This window comes from Ailuropoda melanoleuca, chromosome 13 (genome assembly GCF_002007445.2).
Source record: "Ailuropoda melanoleuca isolate Jingjing chromosome 13, ASM200744v2, whole genome shotgun sequence".
NCBI lineage: Eukaryota > Metazoa > Chordata > Mammalia > Carnivora > Ursidae > Ailuropoda > Ailuropoda melanoleuca.
Genome location: NC_048230.1, coordinates 9,371,735 through 9,377,734, shown reverse-complemented (window position 1 = coordinate 9,377,734; position 6,000 = coordinate 9,371,735).

The window sequence follows — 6,000 nt, the reverse complement described above, 5'->3', positions numbered from 1 at the left end:
GTCCAAATACAAACCAAGAAGTTTGAGAAACTAAATGGAAGTGGAGAGATTTTCAAAGCATGAACAAAACCAAAATCAATTGAATAAAAAATCAAGAACTCAGATGAACCTGTGCAGAAAGAAAGAAAAAAAAAATCAGAAAACTCACCAAAGTATTTTTTAGGAGCATTGGCCCTTTCGGGGTTAGAGGAGAACTTTTTAAACTCTCAATTTCTAGAGTTCCTGCCGAGATGGTAATTTAGCACCAGTCCTGGCTTGTATCATCGAGATCAACCCTGGAGGAATTACAGAGAGAAACATCATGGATCCTAGCATAGACGAGGAAAAGTTTTAGAGCAACCTCTGAAAGAAGGCTATTTTGAACCTGTGTGTGTGTGTGTGTGTGTGTGTGTGTGTGTGTGTAGTGGTAGTGTGGCCTGAGGCAGAGGGGCCTAGAATAACTGTAGAAGGTAATTAGGAGGAAAAAAGATTAGATAGATAGATAGATAGATAGAATGGATAGATCGATAGAATGGTTGGATGGATAGATCGATGGATCGATCGATAGATAGATATAGATAGGAGAGACAGACAGAGAGAGAGGAGCGAGATTTGGGCTCTGCTCTGCCTCCTCTACCCCACCCCATACACGCAATTGCCAGGAGCAATGGTGCAGGAGTCCACAGAGACAGAAGCAGGAAAGGATAAAGAAATAGAAAACATAAAGCAAAGTTCAGAGATAATGGAGAGTAGATAAAGAAGGATCATCTGGGGACACCTGGGTGGCGAAGTTGGTTGAGCTCCAGACTCTTGGTTTCGGCTCGGGTAGTGATCTCCGGGTTGTGAGACTGAGTCCTGTGTGGGGCTTCACACTGAGCCCAGAGTGTACTTAGGACGCTCCCTTGCCCTCTGCACCACTCCTGCTGTGTGCACTCTCTCTGAAATCAATCAATCAATCAATCTTTAAAAAGGGGTAAGGGTGCCTGGGTGGCTCAAGTGGTTAAGTGTCTGCCTTTGGCTCAGATTGTGATCCTGGGGTCCTACAATTGAGCCCTGCAACGGGCTCCCTGCTCAGTGAGGAGTCTGCTTCTCCCTCTTCCTCTGCCGTTCCCCCTGCTTGCGCTCTCTCACGTGAGCTCTCTTGCTCGAGCTCTCTCTCTGTCAAATAAATAAATAAAATCTTTGGGGGAAACAAAAGGGATCATCCAGATAATATGAGTCTCAGGTGGAGAGCAAACCACTCCCCTCCACAGTCCCACTTTTTCCTTTTTTTTTTTTTAGTAGGCTGCACACCCAGCATGGAGCCCAACACTAGGCTTGAACTCAGGACCCCCTGAGCTCAAGACCTGAGCTAAAATAAAGAGTAAGATGCTTGGTCAACTGAGCCACCCAGACACCCTCTTTTTCTCCCCACCTTTTCCTTTCCTTGACATACAAACACACACACACCAGGATATTAGTGGGAAAATGGGTGAAATTTCAATAAGGTCTGTAATTTAATAATAGTGTACCGATGTTCATGTCCTATCCTTACTCATTCTACTATGATTTTTATAAGGTGTTCATATGAGGGGAAACAGAATGAGGGACCTATGGAGCTTGGTACTATTTTTACAACTTTTGTCTGTCTAAATTAGTTCAAAATCAAAATGTTTTTAACATTCAGTGTCCTACATTTTCTAGTTTGTTTTATTTTCTCCCACTTATAAACCTACAGTGTCAATATTTTAATTTTTTTTAATTCTGGAAAAACAAGAGGAGAAAACATAGATTTATCACCTACAAGCTGTTAGCATTGTGATGTATGTTATCTGGTCTTTTTTTTTTTGCAGGTCTACCATCGAATAATAGCAGATTTTTTAACATTTCTTTTCGCTGCTCATTGAAGAGGCGACTCTAAGATCACACCACAAAGATGTCTCTGCTCTCCTTCTGAAAATTGTCCAAAAATGAGAATGAGAGAAGAAACACCAGTATGTACACCAGCAGACCTTTGGTGAGGAAGGGCTAAGCGCTGCCGAGCGCAAGAGACGTGAGGACACCAGGGGAGAGAACGTGCTACTGTGGGTTTTGGCACAACCACCAAATGGGGAGTTCTCTGTGTTGAGCGGCTTACAGACCTTGAGGAGGACACTCCATCACCAGCTGTTTGAACAACGAGATGGGGTGCAGAGGTGAGTTTCAGGAGTTTCCCTATCTCTGGGTTGACAGCAAGGGTTGCCAAAAGAGACACCTTATCTTTACAATCACTCTTCAGGGCTGAGAAACGTTTGTGGAAGACAAACCGCCCTGCTGCTGCCAATATTTAGCCTTAGAAAAGAGGAAAGTTGGGACGCCTGGGTGGCTCAGTCGGTTAAGCGTCTGCCTTCAGCTCAAGTCATGATCCCAAGGTCCTGGGATCGAGTCCTGCATCTGGCTCCTTATTCAGCAGGAAACCTGCTTCTCCCTCTGCCTGTTGCTCCCCCTGCTTGTGCGCATGCTCTCTCTCTCTTTCTCTCTCTGGCAAATAAATAAGTAAACTCTTTATTAAAAAAAGAAAGAAAAGAAAAGGGGAAAGCTACACCAATCCTCATAACAGTTAGTTATAAAACTCTGTGCCGTGTTTACTGTGAATCAGGGAAACTTTAGGGTGCCCCCCAAGCATTACCCTGGACCTGTCCCCGCAATACACTCCAGCAAGCAGTTCAGTCCAGAATACAAGGATCTCACCCTGGGGAAAACAAAAAGAAAATAACTAGAAAGCTCCTGCATACATATGAAGGGAGAACCTGGGGCTGACAGCTGGGGAGTGGCCCGAGAGGGTCCCCCGTCAGGATGCAAGGGGACTATGTCCTGAAGACAGGAAGTTTGAATTGATGTTACTAGATGTATACTTTAATGTATTGACACTTACTGTGATTAATAACAAAAACGAAACATTTCCTCGTTTGAGGCAGATGATTTGGAGATAAGCTTGTGTCACATACATAGAAAACTAGACAAAAAGGAAGATGATTGTAAATTCCGAGCAAAACACAAAATTGTACAAGAAGTAAAACGCACCCATAGCATATCACCTAGCCCAGCTGTGACCAGAGAGTCATAACAAGGCAAACGCTGAATATTTTTTTAACCCCAAATGGTGATATTGGCAGGATGTAGGGACAGGAAGCTAGGGAGGGAGTGTAATTGAACTAAATCTTTCAGAGACAAATAGATGATATCTGTACAAAGCTGAAAGCTGCACTGTTTGGAAATGGAGGTATATATCAAAAGAAATACCAAAGTGTTCACCTTTGGAGAGCAGGAAACTCCGGGGCAGGCAGGAAAGTGCTGATTTTATACTAAAGCCTTGCAGAACTATATGACCAACTAGCCATGTGTGTATGCAACTCTGATTTTTTTTAATTTATAAACATTCTTATTATAATTATCTGGAAAGTAGTAGGCAATGTGTTGTCTGCTATTATGGTGTGCTTTTTCCCATATAAACTGGGTCTCTCTATAATCTGTGTTTTATAGTCCCATATTCTTGAATGTAAAAGGCCACACACCTGACAGTCCAAATAATAATAATAACAATGCCATCCTGACCTTCTTGCATATTCTAAGATTTGAGTTTTTTGGATCTGACATTTGTTTTCTCCAAAGCAACTAGGGAAATTGCAGTGCTTGGGCCTGAAAGGTACTGACTCGGTAACACAAGCAGGTAACGTCCCTTTATAGCTGCAGAAAAGCAGGTATGACTCAGCTAGGTAAAGCTGTCTTTCCAAATGCTATTTCTAGCAAAGAAGAACTGTATAAACACCCGGACTTCAGAGACTGCTGCTGTGTCCCATAAAGCAAATCCCGAACTGCTAAAAAGTCCACTCTCCTGATACGTTGTTTAACTAAATGATGGGCAGCTCAGACAACATTTAAATTGACACCTGTTTTCCTGGATGGGCTATCCACTTACAAAGTTGCTTTTTCAAGCCCATAGAAGGAAGGAGAACTCTTCTCTGTCTCCCATCTGCCTGGAGGTAATAAAGCCTCTGCTTCTGCTTAGATTCTGAAGAGTTTGGGAGTTTGCATTTTGTGTAAATTAACATTTCTAACCCCGGGAACTACTGTCAAGCTAGTTGGGCTAGAGGGCTGACCTTCCCTGCTGATGTGGGCACCAGGAACTCTCACTCCACCCCCAAGCAACAAGGCACAATCAATTCTTCTCGTGCCAACCAGCGAACGCTCTGCCCTCCCACAGGGGCCACCAGCGGGACCGGCAGTGGCTTCTCCCCATCACTTCTCATGACCTCTATTACCTTTTTTTTTAGTGTTAAGAGTTTATTTACAACTCTTCTTTGTTGTATGGAAATACGTAAGCTCAGTGTAACCGGTGGCTGTGGATAGTTAGGACTCATTCATGAACCATTGTTATCCATACTAGAGCAAGAAGCTTTCGAGAAAGCCTGCTGTAAAATCAGTTTGCTGCTGTAAAATCCCCAAACTTGATGGAAGGCAGAATGTCACAGGAGCTATGTTTTTTGGGTGGGGTCACAGGTATCGTGAGGTCCGAGGTCCATACTGCGGGCATTATGTTTGTTTAAACAGCTACCAACTTCATATGAGCAGCCCAATCAATCCTAATGAAGGTCCTCGTACTTTCCCTACCCAGACCCCAGGGGATATCCTCAGCCTACTTTTCAGCAGCCCCTGCCTCAGGCTCTGCCCTAGAGGATTCCTTTCCAGCTCCCCTACCCACCACAAATAGATGGGAGAGGAAATCTTTCTTCAGGCAGGCCTCGATCTGTGGGACTGTACCCTCAGGAGTCTGGTTGATCTTTTGGGATGGGCTACACAGGCCCAGCCCCTACCCACCACACCCAATGCTGTTCTTCCAAGACAGTGGCTCAAAGGCAAGCATCTGGAATACAAGACTTCGTGAAATAATCTCAGGAGCCCGTTCGTGTACCAGAGACCCCAAACTCACCTGCCTCATTCGGCCCCCAGAACCTTGGCTTACAGTGTGGCTGTTTCCTCTGAAATCTTTCACATATTATGAAAGGTTCTGTGAACCACGAGGAAATCCATTACCTTGATATTCCAATGGATTAAGTTCTGGACCTCAATATTGGGAGGGAAACAGCCCGCTGACCTAGAAACCTCCAAGGTCAGTGCCAGAGTGCCTACTGGCAGAACCACGAGACAAGGGAGGTGACAGAGGTGTCCTCCTCCTTGTGGTTTGGTATTTTACTGCATTGGAGCGTTTTCCTTATCTCCATCCCCTTTATAGATTACAGGATCCTCCCGGAGATCACCGTGTAAACTCCCGTCCGGGAGTAGCACAGCAGATGCCCCGGCAACGCCCTTCCACGCCTCTCTCTGCTCTCTGAACCTGGGGGAGGAGGGACGTCCAGGAACGCTGGATACTCGCGCCTTGGGCCTGTCCCTGCAAAGGGCCCTTCACCGTCACTCCAGGCTGCCACTGCCTCTCCTCTATCATCCCGAAGCCCCCCTCCTTTCTGTGTGCTCTGTGCTTCCCTTTCCCTCCTTCTCCACACCTCCCCCCCCCCCCCNCCCCCCCCCCCCCGCCCCGGTCACTTCGGCTGGCCGGCCGTAAAGCCTCCACGCAGGTCTTTCTGGGGAACTCTCTGCAGAGTCTGGAGCCAGGAAGCGACCACCTGGGAGAGGAGCGAGGGCGGGGCAGCGCCTGTTGCCATGGTCCCCGTCCTGCTGAGGGAGCATATTAAACCCCTGAGGGGTGCGGGAAAGCGAGGTTTTGAGGCCCTGAGATAAGTTGCTGGAAGCCCACCGCGCAGGCGTCTCCGTGGAAGCACTTGAGCGCTCCAGCCTCGTTGTACTCCTAGGGGAGGCTGCCCAGCGAGGGTGGCACGGAGGTGGGGGCACCGAGCCACAGCAGCATCTACCCGATCTGGTCACCCACGCCTGTTAGGACAACAGCGGTGGCTAAGGTGGGTGGCCCCGGGTGGCCTCCCGCTCGGGCTCTCGCTTCTCCACCCCAGGGGCGCTTCCAGCGGATGGGTTCCTGTTTTGACTTGCCCA